The sequence below is a fragment of the Odocoileus virginianus genome, chromosome 14 (assembly GCF_023699985.2).
Source record: "Odocoileus virginianus isolate 20LAN1187 ecotype Illinois chromosome 14, Ovbor_1.2, whole genome shotgun sequence".
Lineage (NCBI taxonomy): Eukaryota > Metazoa > Chordata > Mammalia > Artiodactyla > Cervidae > Odocoileus > Odocoileus virginianus.
Window position 1 is genome coordinate 16,376,261 of NC_069687.1, and position 25,742 is coordinate 16,402,002.

Genomic DNA, 25,742 nt, shown 5'->3' on the forward strand with positions numbered 1-25,742 from the left:
AAAATACCCAATACCCAAATAGATCCGAATATATGGTCTTAAATCTACTCACAACCCATATACCCAAGTACTTTGTCATTCAGGCATGAATATATGACTCACTTTTTATACAAAATAAAATTTTTTAAAAGGAAATAAAACCATCACTAAGTCATTCTGGGAAAATAAAATAAATGAGCAGAGAGACAAATAAACAGATCACCTTGGACAATTGAGCCAGTCAAGTAACAGATGAAGGAAAGAATTGTGGAAATCCAAACCAAATAAATATAAATTTAGTATCTGTGCTAATGAAAATTTAAGTGAAAATATACATATTATGTCCTTTAATAATGAAGGTTTGGGGTGTGAAAAGATGTCCAGGACTTTGCAGGATGTGTTATTTCAAATTGAAATCCCTAAACTTTCAATATTTTTGCAATGTTTCCTTAAACTTTGAGATACCTTAAGGAATAAGAATGTCTTTAGAAGAACAAATATTTATACAAATACCATATTAAACCTTTAATTTGCTTTCCTTTTTTCTGAAACTCAACCAAAATAAAATTTATATAAAGCATAATTTATAGTATGTCACCTGTTTTAAATAAATTAACTCCCTTTTTAAATTCTTTTTTCTTTCTTTTGCTTTCTTGCTTTGACTTCTTTTCTTTCTCTTTCTTTCTGTTTTCTATAAGCATAGCAAGTCATCAGGGATGCAATCTATTTAATGGTTAAAGTGCAATTTCTGGCTATTGTGTGCTTAAATATGTTCTGGGCATGCTTTCATGTTTCTTATATTTTAACAAAACAGTAATTATTAATAAAACAAAAAAGATCTAAAAGAATGCATACCGAAATTTAAATGTCTGTTTTTGGGTGAGAATATTGGATTGAGTGCAGACAGAAAACAAGAAGAAAAAAATGTAAATTAACACTCTGTAATAAGTATACTGTGCCGTGCTATGCTATGTTGTGATCAGTCATGTCTGACTCTGTCCGATCCTATGGACTGTATCCCTCTAGACTCTTCCACCCATGGTATTCTCCAGGCAAGAATACTGGAGTACATTGCAATTTCCTCCTCCAGGGGAATCTTCTTGACCCAGAGATTGAACCTGGGTCTCCTGCATTTCCGGAACTGTCAGGCTGATTATTTACCACTGAGCCGTCTGGGAAGCCCAATATCTTTACTACTCTAACTAAATTATTACTAGCATTAAATATTTTATTTAAAAAATAGAATGTTATTAATGGCATAATTAACTGTGGAAAATTCTTAAAGAGATGGGAATACAAGACCATCTGACACGTCTCTTGAAAAACATGTATGCAGGTCAGGAAGCAACAGTTAGAACAGGACATGGAACAACAGACTGGTTCCAAATAGGAAAAGTTGTATGTCAAGGCTGTATATTGTCACCCTGCTTGTTTAACTTATATGCAGAGTACATCATGAGAAATGCTGGGCTGGAAGAAGAACAAGCTGGAATCAAGATTGCTGGCAGAAATATCAATAACCACAGATACGCAGATGATACCACCCTTATGGCAGAAAGTGAAGAAGTAAAACGAAAGAGCCTCTTGATGAAAGTGAAGGAGGAGAGTGAAAAAGTTGGCTTAAAGCACAGCATTCAGAAAACTAAGGTCATGGTATCCGGTCCCATCATTTCATGGCAAATAGATGGGGAGACAGTGAGTTGAAACAGTGTCAGACTTTATTTTTGGGGGCTCCAAAATCACTGCAGATGATGACTGCAGCCATGAAATTAAAAGACACTTACTCCTTGGAAGGAAAGTTATGACCAACCCGGATAGTATATTTAAAAGCAGAGAGATTACTTTGCCAACAAAGGTCCATCTAGTTAAGGCTATGGTTTTTCCAGTGGTCATATATGGATGTGAGAGTTGGACTGTGAAGAAAGCTGAGCACTGAAAAATTGATGCTTTTGAACTGTGGTGTTGGAGAAGACTCTTGAGAGTCCCTTGGACTGCAAGGAGATCCAACCAGTCCATCCTAAAGGAGGTCAGTCCTGGGTGTTCATTGGAAAGACTGATGCTGAAGCTGAAACTCCAATACTTTGGCCACCTCATGCGAAGAGTTGACTCATTGGAAAAGACTCTAATGCTGGGAAAGATTGGGGGCAGGAGGAGAAGGGGATGACAGAGGATGAGATGGCTGGATACCATCACCGACTCGATGGACATGAGTGAGTAAACTACAGGAGTTGGTGATGGACAGGGAGGCCTGACGTGCTGCGATTCATGCGGTCGCAAAGAGCCGGACATGAGTGAGCGACTGAACTGAACTAAACTGAATGACATAAAAAGTGTTTTTAATCCTTGTTTCGTATATATTCCTGAAATTGTCTGATCACCTACAGAGACCATCAGGAAAATCCTTTGATTGTAGAAAGTTCAGATTTTTGTTTTTCTTTTTAGTTCCGTTCTGTCACTCAGTCCATCGAGTCAGGGATTTCATCTAAACATCTCATCCTCTGTATTCCCTTTCTCCTCCTGCCTTCAGCCTTCAATCTTTCCCAGAATCAGGGTGTTTTCCAATCAGTCAGTTCTTCACATCAGGTAGCCAAAGTATTGGAGCTTCAGTTTCAGCATCAGTCCTTCCAATGAATATTCAGGCCTGATTTCATTTAGATTTGACTGGTTTGATCTACTTGCAGTCCAAGGGACTCTCAAGAGTCTTCTCAAACACCACAGTTCAAAAGCATCATTCTTTGCCTCTCAGCTTCCTTTATAGTCCATCTCTCACATCCATACAAGACTGCTGCAAAAGCCATATCTTTGACTAGATGGACCTTTGTCGACAAAGTAATGTCTCTGCTTTTTAATAGATTTTTTTTCCTGGAACTCTCTTGCTTTGTTTGATGATCCAATGGATGTTGGCAATTTGATATCTGGTTCTCTGCCCTTTCTAAATCCAGCCTGAACATCTGGAAGTTCATGGTTCACAAACAGTTGAAGCCTTGCTTGGAGTATTTTGAGCATTACTTTGCTAGCTTGTGCGATGAGTGCAATCGTGTGGAAGTTTGAATATTCTTTGGCATTGCCTTTCTTTGGGGTAGGAATGAAAACTTATCTTTTCCAATCCTATGACCACTGCTGAGTTTCCCAAATTTGCTGGCATATTGAATGGAGCACTTTCACAGCATCATCTTTAAAGATTTGAAATAGCTCAACTGGAATTCCATCACCTCCACTAACTTTGCTAATAACGATGCTTCCTAAGCCCCACTTGACTTCGCATTTCAGGATGTCTGGCTCTAGGTGGGTGATCCCACCATCGTAGTTATCTAGGTCATGAAGATCTTTTTTGTATAGTTCTTCTGTGTATTCTTGCCACCTCTTCTTAATATCTTCTGATTCTGTTAGGTCCCTACCATTTCTGTCCTTTGTTGTGCCCATCTTTGCACTAAATATTCCCTTAGTATCTCTAATTTTCTTGAGGAAATCTTTAGTTTTTCCTATTTTATTGTTTACCTCTATTTCTTTGCATTGATCACTGAGGAAGGCTTCCTTATCTCTCCTTGCTAATCTTTGCAACTCTGCATTCAAAGGGGTATATCTTTCCTTTTCTCCTTTGCCTTTAGCTTGTCTTCTTTTCTCAGCTATTTGTGAGGCCTTGTCAGAAAACCATTTTGCCTTATTGCATTATTTGATGGTGTTGGTCAATTGCTCCTGTACAATGTAATGACCCTTCATCCATAATTCTTCAGGGACTCTGTCTATCAGATCTCATCCCTTGAATCTATTTGTCACTTTTACTGTATTACTGTAAGGGATTTGATTTATGTCATACCTGAATCGTTTATTGGTTTTCCCCACTTTCTTCAATTTAAGTCTGAATTTGGCAATAGGATTTCATGATCTGAGCCACAGTCAGCTCCCAGTCTTGTTTTTACTGACTGTATAGAACTTCTGCATCTTTGGCCACAAAAAATATAATCACTCTGATTTTGGTATTGACCATCTGGTGATGTCCATGTGTAGAGCCTTCTCTTGTGTTGTTGGAAGAGGGTGTTTGCTATGACTAGTGTGTTCTCTTGGCAAAGCTCTGTTACCTTTGCCCTCCTTCATTTTGTACTCCAGGGCCAAATTTGCCTGTTACTCCAGGTATGTCTTGACTTCCTACTTTTGCATTCCAGTTCCTATAATGAAAAGGAAATCTTTTTTGGGTGTTAATTTTAGAAGATCTTGTAGGTCTCCATAGAACTGTTCAACTTCAGATTCTTCAGCATTACTGTTTGGGGCATAGTCTTGGATTACTGTCATATTGAATGGTTTGCCTTGGAAACGAACAAAGATCATTCTGTCACTTTTGAGTTCGCATCCAAGTACTGCATTTCAGACTCTTTTGTTGACTATGAGGGCTACTCCATTTCTTCTAAAGGATTCTTTCCTACAGTAGTAGATATAATGGTCATCTGAGTTAAATTCGCCCATTCCATTCCATTTTATTTCACTACTTCCTAAAATGTCGATGTTCACTCTTGCCATCTCCTGTTTGGCCACTTCTAATTTACCTTGATTCACGGACCTAACATTCCAGGTTCCTATGCAATATTGCTCTTTACAGCATGGACTTTACTTCCATCACCAGGCACATCCACAAATGGGTGTTGTTTTCACCTTGGCTCTGTCTCTTTCTCCTTGGTGCTATTTCTACAGTCTTCTCCAGTCGCATATTGAGCACCTACTGACCTGGGAAGTTCATCTTTCAGTGTCATAGCTTTTTGCCTTTTCATACTAAGAAGGAAACCATCTGATTGTGTTATCTTTGTGTCTTACTAGTGAAAGTCTGAAGAAGAATATGCATAGAGAAGGAATTCATCACATTTTCATTTCTAAACCTGGCAAGTTGCTAAAACTGTCAGAAGTTTTTGAAATAGAACAAAAGTACAAATATTTTATGTTTCAACAGGGTTTGTGTGTAGTCTTGCATGGATTTTGGACAACATGCTGCTAAAACATTTTGCACTGGTATTAAGTATATCATATTCCAATATTATATTTGGCTTCACTGGTACCCATAATCATACAGATTTGATCTTAGGAATAATGCTGTTTGTTTTGAAAATTATAGTCTCTATACATTTCTCAGTCCAGTCTGTAATTAATATCACATACCCTAGATTTTTTTTCTGTTGAATACCTTCCTTACAAAAGAGAGTTCAAATAATTGCTATTTTTTCTTCTGTATAATCATAAGGGATTTGATTTAGGTTGTACCTGGACAGTCTAGTGGTTTTGCCTACTTTCTTCAATTTAAGTCTGAATTTGGCATTAAGAAGTTCATGATCTGAAAACTTTCAGCTCCTCCTTTTGTTTCTGCTGATAGTATAGAGCTTTTCTATCTTTGGCTGCAAAGAATGCAATCAGTCCAATTTTGGTATTGGCGATCTGGTGATGCCCATGTGTAAGGTCGTCTCTTGTTTTGTTTGAAGAGGGTGTTTGCTATGACCAGGACATTTTCTTGGCAAAACTCTGTTAGCCTTTGTCCTGCTTCATTATGTACTCCAAGGCCAAACTTGCCTGTTACTTCAGGCATCTCTTGACTTCCTACTTTTGCATTCTAGTCCAATGCAAAGGGCATTGATGAAAAGGGCATCTTTTTTGGTGTTAGTTCTAGAAGATCTTGTAGGTCTTCATAGAACCATTCAACTTCAATTCTTCAGCATTAATTGTTGGCACATAGACTTGGATTATTGTGATACTGAATGGTTTGCCTTGGAAATGAACAGAGATCATTCTGTCATTTTTGAGATTGAACTCAAGTTCTGCATTTCAGACTCTTTTGTTGACTCTGAGGGCTACTCCATTTCTTCTAAGGGATTCTTGCAGACAGTAGTAGATATAATGGTCTTCAGAATGAAACTCACCCATTCTGGTCCATCTTAGTTCTCTGATTCCTAAAATGTCAATGTTCACTCTTGCCATCTCCTATTTGACCACTTCTAATTTACCTTGATTCATGGACCTAACAGTCCAGATTCCTATGCAATATTGTTCTTTACAGCATCATGCTTTATTTTCACCACCAGACACATCCACAACTGAGCAGTGTTTCCACTTTGGCTCAGCCTCTTCCTTCTTTCTGTAGCTATTTATCTAGTCTTCTCCAGTAGCGTATTGGATGCCTACCAACCTGGGGAGTTCATCTATTAGTTCATCTTTTTACTTTTTCATACTGTTCATGGAGTTCTCAAGGCAAGAATGATGAAGTGATTTGCCATTCCTTTCTCCAGTGGACCACGTTTTGTTAGAACTCTCCACCATGATCCGTCTGTCTTGGGTGGACCTAGATGTCATGACTCATAGTTTCACTGAGTTAGACAAGGTTGCGATCCATATGATTAGTTTGGTTAGTTTTCTGTCATTGTGGTTTTCATTCTGTCTGCCCTCTGATGGATTATGATAAGAAGATTGTGGAAGTTTCCTGATGGGAAGGACTGGTTGTGGGTAAAACTGGGTCTTGCTCTGTTGGGCAAGGCCATGCTCAGGAAATCTTTAATCCAATTTTATGCTGACGAGTGGGGCTGTATTTTCTCCCTGTTGTTTGGTCTGAGGCCAAATTATGGAAATGGTAATGGCAGCAATGGCCACTTTTTTCAAAAGGACTTTTGCCAGCAACCATTGCTCCCAGGACTGTGATAGTTAGTGTTCCTGACTCTGCAGCAGGCCACTGTCAACCCACAACTCTGCCAAAGACTTCTGGACATTCACAGGCAAGTCTGGCCCAGTCTCCTGTGAGATAACTGCTCCTTTCTCCTAAGTCCTGGTGCACACAAGGATTTGTTGTTCCCTCCAAGAGTCTGTTTCCCTAGGAGTTCTCAGTCCTTTTTCTGGATCCTCAGGTTGGGAATTCACTTGTGGGCCGTAAAACTTTTGCAACTGTGTGAAAATTTCTTTGGTATCGTTGTTCTCGTTTGCGGGTCATCTGCTCTGCAGCTCTATAGGGAGACTAATGGCAACCTCCTACACTGTGCCTCCCTGGTCTGCTACAGCCAGATTCCCTGTCACACAGCAGGTCACTGCTAACCCAATTCTCTGCAGGGGACAAACGCTCAAAGGCAGGTCTGGCTCAGTCACAGTGGGGGCTACTGCTCCTTTCCCTCAGGATTAGGTCTGATAGGTAGAGTGCCTGAAGAACTATGAACAGAGGTTCATTATTGTACAGGAGATGGTGATCAAAACCTCCCCCCCCCCCCCCCAAAAAAAAAAAGAAAGGCAAAAAGGAAAAATGGTTTTCTGAGGAGATCTTACAAGTAGCTGAGAAAAGAAGAGAAGAGAAAGGCAAAGGAAAAGATATACCCTTCTAAATGCACTGTTCCAAAGGATAGCAAGGAGAGATAACAAAGTCTTCCTACAGTGAACCATGCAAAGAAATAGTGGGGAAAAAATAGAATGAGAAAGACTGGAGATCTTGTCTAGAAAATTTGAGATATCAAAGGAACATTTCATGTAAAGATGGGCACAATGAAGGACAGAAACAGTATGGATCTAACAGAAGCAGAAGATTTTAAGAATAGGTGGCAACAAGACAGAAGAACTATACAAAAATGATTTTAATGACCCAGATAACCATGATGGTGTGATCACTCACCTAGAGCCAGACATCTTGGAGTATGAAGTCAAGTGGGACTTAGGAACAAAGCTAGTGGAGGTGATGGAATTTCAGACAAAATATTACAAATCCTAAGAGATGATGCTGTTAAAGAGTTGCACTCAATATGCCAGCAAATATGGAAAACTCATCAGTGGCCACAGGGCTGGAAAAGATCAGTTTTCATTCCTATCCCAAAGAAAGGCAGTGCCAAAGAATGTTCAGACTACCACACAATTGTACTCATTTCACATGCTAGCAAAGTAATGCTCAAAATTCTCCAAGCTGGGCTTCAACAGTACATGAACTGAGAAATTCCAGATGTTCAAGCTGGATTTAGAAAAGACAGAAGAATCAGAGATGAAATTGCCAACATTTTTGGATCACAGACAAAGCAAGAGAATTCCAGAGAAATATCTACTTCTGCATCATTGACTATGCTAAAACCTTTGATTTTATAGATCACAACAAACTGGAAAATTCTTAAAGAGATGGGACTACTAGACCATCTTATCTGTCTCCTGAGAAACTTGTATGCAGGTCAAGAAGGAAAGTTAGAACTAGACATGGAGAAACAAGACTGGTTTCAAATTGGGAAAGAAGTACATCAAGGTAATATATTGTTACTCTGCTAATTTAACTTCTATGCAGATTACATCATCTGAAATGCCAGGCTGGATGAAGCACAAGCAGGAATCAAGATTGCTGGGAGAAATATCAATAACATCAGATATGCAGATGACACCACCCTCATGACAGAAATCGTAGAGGAGCTCTAGTGCCTCTTGATGAACGTGAAAGAGGAGAGTGAAAATGCTGTCTTAGAATTCAACATTCAAAAAACGAAGATCATGGCATCTGTTCCCATCACTTCATGGTAAATAGGTGGGAAACAATGGAAACTGACAGATATTATTTTCTTGAGCTCCAAAATCACTGCAGATTGTTACTGTAGCCTGGAAATTAAGACTCTTGCTCCTTGAAAGAAAAGCTATGACCAATGACCAACCTAGACAGCATATTAAAACACAAAGACATTACTTTGCTGACAATGGTCCATCTAGTCAAAGCTATGATTTTTCCAGTAGTCATGTATGGATTTGAGAATTGGACCATAAAGAAGCCTGCATGCCAAAGAATTGATGCTTTTGAACTGTGGTGTTGGGAAAGACTCTTGAGAGTCCTTTGGACGGCAAGGAGATCAAACTAGTCAATGCCAGAGGAAATCAGTACTGAATAGTCATTAGAAGGACTGATGTTGAATCTGAAGCTCCAAAACTTAGGCCACCTGATGTGAAGTACTGACTCATTGGAAAATACCCTGATGCTGGGAAAGACTGAAGGCAGGAGGAGAAGGTGACAACAGAGGACCAGATGGTTGGATGGCATCACTGACCCAATGGACATGAGTTTGGGCAAGCTCTGGGAGATGGTGAAGGACAGGGCAGCTTGGCGTGCTGCTGTTCATGGGGTCTCAAAGAATCTGACATGACTGAGCTACTGAACAATGAATCTTTTCTTCTGGCACTCTAAAACTACAAAGAGTTTTTCTTAAATCAAAATAACTTGTGAAATAGTTCTTTATTGAGCAAGATAGTGGAGAAAATAAAATAGTAAAGCTGTGTATATTCTCTGAAAGATACTCAAGTTATGATTGGATACTTCTATTTCACTGAATTGAAATGAGCATTTATTGTGCAATAGAAAAAATGTGGCTCAGCTGGAAAAGAATCTGCCTGCAATGTGGGAGACCTTGGTTCGGCCCTTAGGTTGGGAAGATCCCCTGGAGAAGGGAAAGGCTACCCACTCCAGTATTGTGGCCTGGAGAATTCCATGGACTGTATATGCCATGGGGTCGCAAAGACCATACACGACTAAGCGACTTTCACTTTCAGAAAAAAAACATAATGTTTTTTTTAACTAAAGAACTACATATAATAGATATAATTGTAACCTCTCATATGTTTAACACATTCATTTTAACTGTACTTCCTTATAACATCCTTAACAAATAGCTGTTTTAAGAGAAATATATATTTAGATTATATTTGTATTAAGCTAGAGGCTCGAACTAATGTAAAAGATAGTAATTAATTTGAGTTTACAGCTATACTTGGACACATATATTATAATGTTATTAGAATATACAACCATATGATATGTACATATTATTTAAATAAGAAGAAATTGACTTTTCTCGTATTTTGCTTTCCTTGAAAAATGAAATTCTGTTATGGTTGTTTATGTTTTACATAATTTTAATTTAGGTTTTCAAGGGGGTTAATTATAATTATTGCAAATTGATTTTTGTTTAATTTTGCAGAACTAAATAAATGCAGCTAATATTTTTGTACTGTATCTAATCCTTTTTAATAATGTGTATTCCCTATAAAAGTTAAACATTATTTTGAGTTTGTTATTTATCTTTACTCATGTGCGCTCTTATCAAAAGAATCTCATGCTTCACAAATAGATACATTTTTTTTTCAAACATGAAGTAAACCATTTATCTTAGTTTAGACTTCTGTTGCATTACCCCTATGCAAGCATGGGCCAATTTTACATAGCTCTAAAGATGGGCAGTTTGGAGGCAATGCTAATCATTGTACAAAATGGATGCTACTTTGTTACCCATGAGATAAACCTATGGCTAGTCTATATATCTGTATTTTGTGGAAGTTCCCAAAGTGATTTACAAGATAAGTGTTTTATAACATGAAGAAGATTATTACTAACTTCAGGATCTCACTACCATCCATATTTATTTCTCTTTTTTGTTACACACTTTTTGTCCTTTTATTTACATATCTTCCTTTTTTCCTCCATGTTCTCCTCCCTTATCTGTTTCTTTCCTACTATATCATCTAGGAATTGGCTTATCATAGAAATAGCTGCAAAAGTAAATATATATTTTCCTTCTTAAATGTAATGAAATGGCTTATTTGAAACTCAGGTAAATCTGAGGAATTCCTTTCCTATTCCAACTAGTATCTCTTCTCACATTTATGCATGTGTGATCCTTTAATTTTTACAACATACACTGTCTGAGCACAGAAGAGACAGTTCATTCTGTGGTATTTGAATATGTCTAGAGGGAAATTAAGAGATTGGAAGCTGTTTATTTGCTAAGTTTCTATAACAGATTCAGACTTCATTCAGCTCATCTCCCTAAGAACTCAGAGTAAAAATTTAGCAGTGCTTTGATCTGATTCTGTAGGAATTATGTCTGTATGCTTTTTTCCCCTTTACTTAAAAGTGTGAAATTTTTGTGAAAATCTTACCTTCCACATTCATATCTGCATCCAAATGGCTAGTACAACGTCTGAACTGTAAGAAAATTCTTTGGATGAACAATGAATTTCCTATTATCACTGTGGCATCATAATTGTCAAGAAATAAAAAAAATATATATCCTTAAAATACTTAAGGAGAGGATTCTTCCCTTTAGGATGCTCCTACATCTGATTTCACAGAAGTAGCTTGTTTCAAATCCACTCATGTTTTCTTAGGATGTTTGTACTATATATTTCTCTCTAGCAAACATCCTGAAGATGGTTGCATGTGTGTGCTTAGTCACTAAGTATCCCACTCTTTTGCAACCCGATGGACTGTAGCTCACCAGACTCCTTTGTCTACGGATTTTCCAGACAAGAATGCTGGAGTAGGTTACCATTTCCTTTTCCATGTCATTCAGAAGTTTAGCATACTCAGTAACCAAAGCATTACTCTCTTGGGTACATTTTTAAATATCTCAATCTCATTACTACTGATACAATACACTGAAGTATATTTCATGTAAGCAAAGAGGGGAAGTTTATCACTCAGACTTACTCTCATAAATCGTGAGTGACAGGATTATATGGCATTGAAAATATCTTATTCTTTCATTCATTTATCTGCTCATTCACTCAATGTTTTTTATTCATTTAAATACAGATTCTGCAATCTTTCTCTTAGACAAAGCATACTTTTGCTAGCCAAATTTCAGCAGAAAGCAGACTTTGTGTAGAAACTTGTATGCTTTAACAGAATCATTTTTATTATTTTGGCAAAATTATTTAGAAATTAATTTCATCTTCTATAAAGTCCTCTGTAAAGTAGTATAGGAAAGTAGAAGAGAAAATGGAAAATATATATCTAAAATGCAATGGCACTTACTTATATCATTTTTATAAGGAAAAGCAACTAAACTTTGATTTGTTGATGTTATAAGAGTTAAAAAAAGGAGAGAAAAAGAAAAACATTGAGACTTCACATAATCTGTGCTAACCCTGAGCATCTGAACAGACAGTTGCCATCTTACTAAAGTAACATATCACAGCAAGTTCCATGTTATTAGGTATTCTGAAGAAAGTAAAACTAGCATGATTTATTGAGCTCCATAATATGCAAACCATCTATTTCTGCTTTATTGACTATGCCAAAGCCTTTGACTGTATGGATCACAATAAACTGTGAAAAATTCTGAAAGAGACAGGAATACCAGACCACCTGACCTGCCTCTTGAATAATCTGTATGCAGGTCAGGAAGCAACAATTAGAACTGGAAATGGACCAACAGACTGGTTCCAAATAGGAAAAGGAGTACGTCAAGGTTGTATATTGTCACCCTGCTTATTTAACTTATATACAGAGTACATCATGAGAAATGCTGGGCTGGTTGAAACACAAGCTGGCATCAAGCTTGCCAGGAGAAATATCAATAACCTCAGATATGCAGATGACACCATCCTTAGGGCAGAAAGTGAAGAAGAACTAAAGAGCCTCTTGATGAAAGTTAAAGAGGAGAGTGAAAAAACTGGCTTAAATAAAGCACAACATTCAGAAAACTAAGATCTTGGCATCTGATCCCATCACTTCATGGCAAATAGATGGGGAAACAGTAGAAACAGTGGCTGACTTTATTTTTCTGGGCTCCAAAATCACTTCAGATGGTGATTGCAGCTATGAAATTAAAAGACGCTTACCTCTTGGAAGTAAAGTTATGACCAACCTACGCAGCATATTAAAAATACATTACTTTGTCAACAAAGGTCCATCTAGTCAAGACAACCCTTTTTCCAGTAGTCATGTATGGATGTGAAAGTTGTAGTATAAAGAAAGCTTAGTACTGAAGAATTGATACTTTTGAACTGTGGTGTTGGAGAAGACTCTTGAGAGTCTCTTGGACTGCAAGGAGATCCATCCAGTCCATCCTAAAGGAGATCAGTCCTGAGAGTTCACTGTATGTGTTCACCTGATGTTGAAGCTGAAATGCCAATACTTTGGCTACTTCATGAGAAGAGCTGACTCATTTGAAAAGACCCTGATGCTGGGAAAGATTGAGGGCAGGAGGAGAAGGGGACGACAGAGGTTGAGATGGTTGGATGGCATCACTGACTCAATGGACATGAGTTTGAGTAAACTCTGGGAGTTGGTGATGGACAGGGAGACCTGGCGAGCTGCGGTCCATGGGGTTGCAAAGACTTAGACATGACTGAGCTACTGAACTGAACTGAACTGAATAACGTGTAAAACTGGTGTGAACTGCTTCTTGATTTGGTGATTCAAAATCATGTTATTTTATTGACTTTTTACTTGTCCATTTGACAAGAGTTTCAATTTCTTATTCCAGTACAATGGATTATTCTTAAATGTAGGATTTTGAAATTAAACCTGTGATTAATAGTTTTCTCTATAGCAAATGAGAGAGGACTAAAATCTGAACCATCTGTTATGGGCACAACATCTCATCCACTCCGTTTCCCCAGATGTTAGATTTTTAATTTACAACAAACATTCATGAAAATTATATCATTATCCCAGATGTGCTGTTCCCAGAGAACTTTCTTGTATAAGTCTCATGTGTGTTAAAGCCCTCTCTTGTAAAGGCACTGGCTTTGTATTAATCTTAAATCATTAATCTAGGCTGTCTCCTTCCTGATTCACCTTGATTGATGACATATTATCATTGCTAGCAAGGCTTTAATTTCTAGAAGGGAAGAAGACATATTTCTGAGACTTTTAAGCACATAGATAGAGAAGCTTCAGCTTTCTCTTGTAGATATAAAAGCACAGTTTGCTGCATGTATTTAAAATTTTTCACATTTGCGTACATAGAAGCTGGCATGTTAATTGACTTCTCAGCAGATGTTACTTTGACATCTACCTAGATTATCAATTTGCAATGATAACTGCAAATTGTAACAAAAATCTGTGTGATGAAATAAATATCTTTTCAAAGGAGTAAAATAATATAAATTAATATTTCTCCTATATGCTTAATTATCTATTTCAAATTTTATATTTATTATTTATATATAATAATAATCAAGAAGATCACCTGGAGGAGGGCTTGGCAAGCCACTCCAGTATTCTTGCCTGGAGAATCCCATGAAGAAAGGAACCTGGAGGGCTACAGTCCATAGGATTGCAAAGAATTGGTTATGATGAGGCAACTTAGCATGCATGTAATTATAATAGCTCTCTACAGTTAATCATATTATTAAATCCTTTTTTCATTCAAAATTTGTCACATCAGTTTTGTGAAATGTAGCTTAAAATACACAAAAGTAGTTTAAAATGACCAGGATTCCCTGGTGATCCAGTGGGTACGAAGCTGAGGTTTCACTGCTGAGAGCTCGGGTTCAATCCCTTATTGGGGAGCTAAGATCTAAGATCCCACAAGCCACGTAAACCTAGAGGACATAATGGTAAATGAAATTAGCCACATAAACAAAGAGATACTGTGATTTCACTTATTTGTGAAATCTGAAAAAGGCAACTCATAGGAGCAGAGCATTGAATAGTGTTTGCCAGGTCATGATGGTTAGAAAAAATGGGAATGTGTTGATTAAAAAGGACAAATTTCTGTTATAAGATGAATAAATTTTGGGGAACTAATGTACAGCATAATGATTAATACTATAATGTATATTTTCAATTTGCTAGGTGGTTACATCGATATATTCCATATATCCACTCTTTTTTAGATTCTTTTCCCATACATGTCAGTACAGAGCATTGACTAGAGCTCCCTGTGCTACTGAGGTTGGGGTTGACAGATATGCATTATGCTGTGTGTGGTCAGTTGTGTCTGACTCTTTGCAGCCCTACAGACTGTAGCCCACAAGCCTCCATGGAATTTTCCAGGCAAGAATACTAGAACAGACAGCCATTTCCTACTCCAGGGGATCTGCTCCACTGGGATGGAATTCAAATCTCTTTCATCTCCTGCCTGGCAGGCAGATTCTTTAGCACCGAACCATCTGGGAAGCTCTCATATATACTTTACCATATATCAAATAGGAGAGTATATCTTAAATGTTCTTACAATGACTAAAAAATGATAACTATGTGAAGTGAAGGATATGTAAATTAACTTATCATAGTAATAATTTCATAGTATATATATATATATATATTATATTATCAGGTTGTACACCTTGAAAAAAATCTATATAAATTCTGCTATCCACAGCGCATTTGTCAAAGCAAGCAAGCAAAAATCAGTAGCTATTGTTCAACATTACCACTTCTGGTGGCATTACCAGATGGGAACAACAAGATACTGATCAGAAAATATAAAAGGCAAAACTGAAGAGTCAGAAGAAAATAGAGGGTTTAAAAAGCTTCAATATATTCCTGAATAAGACTCTTGAGAGTCCCTTGAACTGCAAGAAGATCAAACCAGTCAATCTTAAAGAAAATTAACCCTTAACATTCATTGGAAGGACTGATGCTAAAGCTGAAACTCCAAAACTTTGGGCACCTGATGCAAAGAGGTAACTCATTGGAAAAGACCCTGATGTTTGGAAAGACTGAAGGCAAAAGGAGAAGGGGGTGGCAGAAGATGAGATGGTTAGATAGCATCACTGACTCAATGTATATGAGTTTGAACAAACTCCAGGAGATAGTGGTGGACAGAGAACACTGGTGTGCTGCAGTCCATGGGGTTGCAAAGATTCAGACACAACTTAGCAACTGAACAATATATTCCTAGAACTCTAGAAAGTTATGCACATGTGCATTGCCTTGAAAATGCACAAGAAACACCTGAGAAGACCCTACTTTTTCACCTCTAGCTGAATTTGAACCTCTGCACAAGAAGCGAAGGATAAGTTGAAAAATGCCTGTTGGAGTGCTGTGTATCTCAGCGCGCACACACACACACACACACACACACACACACAAGTTCCTCAGCAAAGACAGATACTGGTTCCTGACAATGAAGAGAATTTGTCCAATCATTAGCTCTGTACTAAGTTAGATCAATCAAAGACTTCAGTGACTGCACATAAAAAAGAATACAGGTTTTTAAAATAGAATTAGTCCAAGAAAGTCAACAAGCAAATAACCAGAAACAAACAGCAACAACAATAATCCCTGAGAGGATGGACCGAGTCCCAGAATTATTTAAGATGCCCAGTTTTCAAGAAAATACTATAGGACACACAAAAACATTTAAAAAGTGTAGCTTAAATACAGGAATAAGCAGTCAGTAAGAACCACCCTTGAGGAAGTCCTGATGTTGAAATTATTGACAGAGTTAAAACTCAGGGCCCTTTTAAGAAGGAGGTGAACATTCTCCTTCATGCTTTCCTTAAACCTTGTACAACAATGTGTCTTGCCCAAGAACTGGCCTTTCTTTAGCAGCTAATGATCACGCAGATCAATGGAAATGTTTTTCTTAGCTTCTACATTAATAGCTAGAATTGTAACAAATTTTGCATGGGAACCTGTTTCTCAAGACTTTGACTCCTGATTTCATAGCAACAATGTATCTCTCCCAGAGAAGTTGCCTGGAAACCATTCTCCCTGGCTAATCTTGTGCCAAAGTTATCTCAGAATGAATGCCTTGGGAAAGGGTCTGATGGAACTCTTACAACGTTGAGGTATTCTTTTTATCTATTTTCAGCAGCCAGTTGAGAAGTATATAGTTCGGTTCAGTTCAGTTCAGTCGCTGAGCCTTGTAGGACTCCTTGCGACCCCACGGACTGCAGCATGCCAGGCCTCCCTGTCCATCACCAACTCCTGGAGACTACTCAAACTCAAATCCATTGAGAAATACATAGGCTTGCTTAAATTAGTAAGGCGGGTACTCTCCTACCCGCTTCTGATGTTTATGTAACGTGTGACAGTTGCTCAGTCGTGTCCAGCTCTTGAAATCCCATAGACTATACAGTCTATGGAGTTCTCCAGGCCAGAATACTGGAGTGGGTAGCCGTTCCCTTCTCCAGGGGATAATCCCAACTCTGGGCTGAACTCAGGTCTCCCACATTGCAGGCAGATTACTTTACCAGCTGAGCCTCCAGGAAATCCCTCTGAGTCTATGTCAGAAGCTTTTTCTCTCAATTTCACTTTAAATAAAAAATATGCACAAAGCTTTGAATGACTGAGACCTGTCTTTGGTCCAGGAGTCAAATCTTCTGCTTTGGAGACCACAAATCCTGTGGCACCACCATAAGCTATTATTATGAGAGAAAGAATTTTAAACCACTATCACAAATGTATTCAAAAAGTAGAGGAAATCATGTCTTTAAAATGGAACTGTGAGAGCGTTTCACTGAATAAAAATATAAGTAAAACAATAGAAAATATTTTAAAATAATGAAATAGAAATTCTGTATTTAAAAGTAAAATTTGAAATTAAAATTTTACAAATGGCTCAATAGCAGATTTTAGAACCAAAGCAGAAAGAATCCTCAAAAAAAGAGATCAATTGAGATTATCTAGTCAGAGAAACAAAGAGAAGTGAAAATATGGAAAAATTACAAAACTCTCAGTGACTTGTGGAACACCATGAAGCTCATCAATGCATGAAAAGTAAGATTCATAGAGAAATGGAGAAAGGGAGTAGAGAAATATTGCTGGAATTTTTTTTTTTTTTTTTAGCTTTAGTGAAAAGCTTTCATCTATATCTAGGAAGCCTAGCAAACTGAAAGGAGGGTAAATTCAAAGAGATATAGATGTTGAGATCTACTATATAGCAATAGTTATCAACACTGCATTGTATACTTAATGAATTTTCTAGAGGGTAGATCTTAAGCATTCTCATTTTTAAAAATGTATTCTAATACATAATAACTCATTAAAATATAATAATAATAAAGACCAGAGGAAACTTTTGGAAGTAGTGGATACATTTATAATATAGTTTATAGGGGTGGTTTCTCAGATATATGCTTATCTCTAAGCACATCAAGTCATATAAATTAAATACTTATAGTTTTTTGTATTCCAATGATATCTCAATAAATTTATTTTTTTAAAAAGGGTACAAATATAGATACATCATAGAAAAACTGTCAAAAACAAACAGAAAATATCTTCAAAGTTGTAAGAGAAAAATGATTTAATGGTATGAATCTTATCTCAATAAATGTTATTGAAACAAGAATGAACGTGTATGAGACCATAAAGATAAAAAACATCATAAGGAAAAAGTGTTTACTTGTAAGAGTTAGAAACATTAATGACATTTTTATTTGTTCAGAATGTTATTTTCATTGGGGAGATCAATCAAAGAATGACTGACATACTAATCAATTCGCCTTAAAATCAATAATTTCTGAATTCACCTCTTTGGCTTTATGGAGATACTGATTTCCTCTTTAATGAGAGTTAATTAGGCACTTCTCTCAGCCATTTGATGACTGCTCAGAAAGAGACAAAATAAATGAAAAGCAAGTAAATACCATGCTTAGAAATGGAAAGAAAATGTATGTCTTTTAGAAAAGTGTTCTAGTGGACTAAAAATGAAACAATTCATTGAGATTCAAGCATTTTTCCTATTACCTTACTATATGTTATTTTTCATGGTAAAAAGGGTTTTGAATTAGGCTACAATATCATAAGCAGTGAGAAACTCTCTTTCAAAAGTACCTGGAAGATTTTCAACATGGAAATGGAGTCTAAACATATTTAGAAAATAGTTGCTTTCCTCCAAATCAAACCAAAATACATTTATCTTTTAAAGACATACTGCTTTTGAAGTTCCCACATTTTAGATGGAAAAAATTTCCTTTTACAACTATATATTCTAGTAGTCTTGAGGCAGAAAATTGAGAGACTTGTCTACAGATTGAATAAATGGCCAATTCTTAAGCTATTTTTGACAATTCATTGGACATTCACAATGGAAACTGTATCTTAAACCTTTTTAAGGACAAATTCATTTTTATGGGAAAAAAGAGCGACAAGTTATACTTTTTTTCAACATTCTTATTGTGAAGAGTAAAATACTAGACAAAGAGATTGCAATAGCATAGATGAAGTTTAAAGTTGAATGCAAAATTAGATTTTAACATCAGACATCAATCTAAGAAGCCAGGGAATTAAAATAAAATTATATGTATTTGTTTAATTTAAAAGTATTTTAAATAACATAGTCTCTGTAGTGGTTAAACACTCTTATTTCCTAAAGTAGATTGAATTGACATCTAAATATTTAATTATAGAAGATTAGAAAAATTAACTGCTTCTACCCAGTGGAAGAAAATGCAGACACTTTAAAAAATTCCATATATTTTCTGAAGTTAATTTGTCACCATTGGGCAATGATATTAATGTCCTTTCTCAAGGAGATGGCTACTGCGGCTAGATAAGCTAATTTAAAATTTATTTACACTATGTTAAATATATGATTGCTAGTATTAATTTTTTTTTTATATGTAACAAACCACTCAAACTTAGTAAATCAGCTCTTCCACCCTGGGCTTGATGTTGTTTTGTGGAATGGTAAATGCACAAAGAAGACTGAAATTATTAAGTACAGGACCTGGTATAGTGCCTCCTTCAGGCAAATGATGTAGAAAATTAAAATCAGCCAGCATACCACATACACTTGTTCCTTCAGTGGCTGAGCAAAAATGGGCACTCAGTGGTACCTGGGGCTACACTGACATTTCCCCAGTAGGAGTAAAGTCCGCTGAGAAGTCTTAAGGGGGAAAAAAAGAACATCCACTATTTAAATAATACATTACATGGACTAAAGCAATTAATTTACATAACAACAGCATAAGAACAAAAATTCTAGTGAATTAAACTAACAACTATTTTATTATAATTTATAGATGCAATGTTCTAATTTATTTCAACCAATTTAACATTAGCTGCTAGTCATTTTTTATCACAGTATATATTGAAGATAAATGTTTTCCTTGAAATGGATGCTCTTATTCCTTCAGTTTGCACATATTAAAAATAATCATTATACAAGTCTTTCCCTTTTTTTAAGGAAAAACATCATAATGAGTGATGAAAAATGGAAGACATAGACACATTTACATGCAAAAGATGTTTTGTGAAAGTCTGTGTTTCCTTAAGAGGAAATAATTTTAAAACAAACCACCTTGTTATTTTGATTTAAAATATTCCATTTAAAGTCATACATTGGAAAAGAAGAGAATTGCCAAGGGCATTAACTAAACATTAGAGAATATTAAGTTAAAAATAAGATAAGTTATGTGTTGCAGCAAATATGTATAACTGCTGGAAATACAGCTCTATACTACTTGAAAAAAAGTTAATTTATAAGCATACTCTAGTCTTACTGGAAATTAATGGATTGAAAAGGTTATCTCTTTTCTACTCAAATGAATTTATCATGAAATAATAGCCAATATGATATACGTTAATAAGCCAGGTACTAACATCACAGAGGAATAGAAAATGAACTGTCTTCAGACTAGCATGAATCATAGCTGCTTGGAGGCAGATATTCACACTAAAAGGCACAACACGGATGGAGAATCAACTAAACAAGTTTTACCAGGAGCTGCGTATTTTGAGTAAGACTTTGGTTGTATATTTTTTAATGACGCTCTATGCCTTCTACTTGTATTTTTGTAATGATTTTATTTATATACAACATTGGAGGTCTCATTTTATTTCATTTCATGTGAAAAGATATATGCTAAAGGTGTTTATCAGGTGCCTTTACACAATCAACACATCCCTGATAGCTCAGTTGGTAAAGAACCCGCCTGCAGTGAAGGAGACTGCAGCTGGATTCCTGGGTCGGGAACTTCTGCCGAAGGGATAGGCTACCCACACGAGTATTCTTGGGCTTCCCTTATGGCCCAACTGGTGAAGAATCCTTCCGCAATGTGGGAGACCTGGGTTCGATGCCTGGGTTATGAAGATCTCCTGGAGAAGGGAGTAGCTACCCTCTCCAGTATTACAGCCTGGAGAATCCCCTGGTCTGTATAGTCCATGAGGCCACAAAGAGTCAGATAGTACTGAGCGACTTTCACTTTTTACACAATCAAGTTTTAGGAAATTATCATGACACTTAAGTTCTAACTGTAGTGCATAAAAGGGTGACATTAACTAAGAGGCTCATAGTTGAGGCACTAGCTGGGTTACATTTTGAAACTATCTTCCATTTGCTTATTTTGGCACACATAGAATATAGGCTGTCTTTACACTTCACATTTTCCACTAATGTTTCTGGCTATGTGCTGAATTGCATTTTTCTGGTTTTAAAAAAGACACATATTGAAAAATATTATATAGCATACTGAATACTTACACATTTCAAAAGACTCAAAAGTAATAATAACACACTTTAACTTAGTTACTAAGCTAAGTTAAAAACCTACTTGCTTTAAAACTGGTTATTCGCTACAATGGATTTAGGGCATTTTGAAATATCAATTTTTATAACCTACTATATTGTCTAGAAACTCACAAATCATACAATGGAATGCATTTTTTTTAATATAGTGATTTTCAGCAGCTAGAACATTCACAAAATGTTTATGCTGAAATTGAGGATAGTAACATGGCTTTTGGGTAATTCTAAAAATTTATATATCCAAATTAGAAAAAGGCCTTTGATTAATAAATGGTCACAATTTTGACTTTAATTTGATTAAAAGGATTTTTGCTTTATAATAATTATGATGACACAGTCTCTAGCTTTTCAAAATCTGGAGAAGATAAGGCAATTGTAACCATAGTAGATGGTTCAGAGCAAGAAATTTTCTATTTCACCAAGTCATTAAGTGAAGCACAGAAACATCATCATATGTGATGTAGAAATTCAGAGTTAAGTAAACCAAAAAATAACAGTAAATTTCCATTACTGGTCCAATATTTCTTGGATACTTTATTTTACTCAAGTATATTAAATTTTTCTTAGACGTATTTGCATATGATGTGCTCCAAAATAATTTGATAATGTAGATTTTTATATTTTACTTCCTTTAGGAGAAGAGATTCATTGAACACAGTCTTAAATATATTTAAGCCATTTAAAATTTTAAAACCAAAACTACCAATATTGAGGCCGTCTTATCAGAGATGGGTAAATCTTTAAATTTTATTTATCTATTCATTTTACTCTTATGTTTGCTGCTGCTGCTAAGTCACTTCAGTTGTGTCTGACTCTGTGCGACCCCATAGATGGCAGCCCACTAGGCTCCGCCGTCTCTGGGATTCTCCAGGTGAGAACACTGGAGTGGGTTGCCACTTCCTTCTCCAATGCATGAAAGTGAAAAGTGAAAGTGAAGTCGCTCAGTCATGTCCGACTCTTCGTGACCCATGGACTGCAGCCTACCAGGCTCCTCCATCCATGGGATTTTCCAGACAATACTCTTATGTTTAGTTTCCTTATAATGCTAATTGTTTTATTTCATTTTTAATATCAAACACAAAATCTGGTCTTTAACATCCTCTTCAAAAATTAACTCTTAAAAAACATACAGCAAGCATAGTGCTAAATAAATAAGATTCTTAAAAACACTTAAGTGATTATTAAGACTACTACTTTTTAGAAAACCAAGAACATGGCATACACTCCCATCGCTTCATGGCAAATACATGGGGAAACAGTGGAAACAGTGGCTGACTTTATATTTCTGGGCTCCAAAATCACTGCACATGGTGATTGCAGCCATGAAATTAACACTTACTCTTTGGAAAGAAAGTTATGACCAACCTACACAGCATACTGAAAAGCAGAGACATTACTTTGTCAACAAAGGTCCTTCTAGTCAGAGCTATGGTTTTTCCAGTGGTCATGTATGGATGTGAGAGTTGGACTATAAAGAAAGCTGAGCACTGAAGAATTGATGCTTTTGAACTGTGGTGTTGGAGAAGACTCTTGAGAGTCCCTTGGACTGCAAGGAGATCCAACCAGTCTATCCTAAAGGAAATCAGTCCGAATATTCATTGTAAGGACTGATGCTGAAACTGAAACTCCAATACTTTGGTCACCTGATGTGAAGAACTGATTCACTAGAAAAGACCCTGATGCTGGGAAAGATTGAAGACAGGAGGAAAAGGGGATGACAGAGGATGAGATGGCTCGATGGCATCACTGACTCAGGGGACATGAATTTGAGCAAGCTCCAGGAGTTGGTGCTGGGCATGGAAGCCTGGTGTGCTATAGTCTATGGGGTCACAAAGAGTCAGACATGACTGAGTGACTGAACAACATAACTGTCATAGATACAACTCTAACCTACAGCCTCTTCAACAATAAGCCAAGGAGGCCGAACCATACTCTTTGCCACAGTCCATAATGCTGCCAACTTCCAGGTTTTCTGTCCTCACTTATAAACTGGGTTGAACTAGAAAAAGTCAACTGTGGCATCCAACCAATCACTTTAGATACCACACTTTTAATTAGCTGGTCTCTGGCTGCCCCCACCAACAACCTTCACATTGACTATGCCTATCAATATAAAGATTCCCACTCTCCTGGCTGACTTTGAATCTCTGCAAAACAGAAATGATGATGGCAGACTCTGTCACTATAGAAAGTTGTGAATAAACAGCCTGTGGGCTTTTTTCATGTTTGAATAATGTTTATTTTCCTGGAGACTTCACTGAGACAAGGTGTGCACCAAGTATTATCATGGATCCCAGACACATGTAGGTGTACACGTATTGTACATGTAGTTATACATATAGGTCTCTTATGCATTACTGATAGTGGCTTGATAAGTCTGCTGGTAATACAAGTGGAGGGGAGAAGACACATTTAAGAGATACTATTAAGATGTTACCTAATGAAAATGAATTAAATACAGCAATTATGAGATGATCATTATCACAGATCAGTATCAAATAGGGAATATAAAAGTAAAAACAAATTATAGGGACTTCCAGGAAAAGTTTCATGTTTAAAGTGTTTATGAGCAGTGCCTAAATAAAAATTGTAAAAATCTGGAAAGAGATTCATAGTCCCCACTGTCATAGCTTGCATTTGAAGATATGGACTTAGCTAATGCCATTCAGATACTATAACTCAGAAAATGTGTGGATATAAAAATGGTAAAGGTCTGAGAGATGACCTGAGGCTCAACCTATAAAACATGGATGGCAGGGAAGATTGCATTAAACAAATGAAAAAAAAAAAAAATCCCCAGAAAGAAAATCCATAGAAAAAAAGCTAAGTTAGAATGGTGTCACCAAAGTCAGCAATACAGATAACTTTGAAAAAACGAGAAGGTTGAACTTTGTCAAATGTCACAGACAGGATTAAGTAAGATAAGAATGAACAGGAGAGATCACCGATGATATTAGTGAGCTCATATGCATCGGTGTGATGGGAGTGAAAGCAGGAGGATAATCAGTTGAGGATTACCAACACCACAAGCAACAGTGCCAGAAAATGGGGCTTACTCTATAAAGAGACAGGACAAAACCATGAGCAGACTGCACATCTCAAAAGAGAATTTAATTAATGTAACTTATGACATATCAATAAAGTGGTATCCTATACAGTATTTAAAATTCATGTTGGAAAATAAAATTCACTAACATGGAGTTATGTTGATATATATTAATTAAAAAATAAGTATAGTTAGATTGTCTAAAAAGTTCATTCTCATTTTCATACCATCCTGAGGGAAAATCTGAATGAACTTTTGGGCAACCCAATGACTTTGTGAATCTGTCTATAAATATGTTATTAAGTAGTATTCTCTCTTTGCTGAGAAATGCTTTTTCATATTCATAGAAAAAGTGTTGCTTATTTTCAAAACTGTGTATGATGATCATATACAGATTTTTTAAATAGAAATAAAACTAACAAACATAGGATATTTAATGATGAGGGAGATAATTATAGTCTTTCTGCTATTTTTAATGGGGAAATATACTGCTATTGAAACAAAATTTATATGTTAGTTTCCAATTTGATATGTTATGACAACTGTGCAAACCATGAAAAGCAGGATATAAAATATTTCCATTGTCCAAGAAATTTCTGTCTGTGGCTGTCTAGCGCGTTCCTCACTTCGACCAGTGATATTAATATCATAGATCAAGTTTATTTTTAGACTTCATATAAATGGAATCACAGATTATGTACTATTTTTGTCTTCCCTCTATAGCTCAGCATAATGTTTTCAAGATTCACTTATGCTACTATGTGTACATGGAGTTCATTTTTTAATTGATCAGCAATATTCTGATATATGAAATATCAAAATTTGAATATCTATTCTCCTAGTGATAGATATTTGGTTGGTTTCTAATGTTTGGCTATTTTGACAAAAGCTGTTGTAAATAGTTATATAATTTTTATAAATAATAAAATGTTTTTTCAAAGTTGCTATACAGTTTTCCACTCCAGTCATTAATAAATGAGAATTTCAACTGTGCCTTATTTTTGTCAACAGTGTTATGAATTGGTTTACCTCTAGACATTGTAGGGTTTTTAGTCTTTGTTTCATTGACAAGGTAACAATGTTGGTAAACTTTTAGGTGCTTACTGATCATTTCTCTACCTTCTTTTGTAAAGGGTTTTTCATTATTTGTGTTTAATTAGATCTTTGCATATTTATTATGGATTTGTAGGAGATTTGAAAATAGTTTATATACATGATTCATTTCTGAGCTATATGAATTACAGATGAGTCTTTCTACACCTGTTATTTACCTTTCTCTCCCAAATGCTGTCTTTTCATAAGCTGGCAGATTTTATTTTTGCAAAGTCCAACCATCATTTTTAATAATTGAATTTTCCTATGTTAAAAAAAATCTTATTTTACCCCAAGCTGTGAAGATAGTTTTCCCTGTGGAGGCTTTATGGTTCTAGTTTATCCTTTCAAGCCTATAATCCATCTTGGATTAATATTTTTATTAAGCTTGGTAGATAGCAAGATCTTTAACACTTTTTTTTCCTTATGACTATATAGCTCTTCCA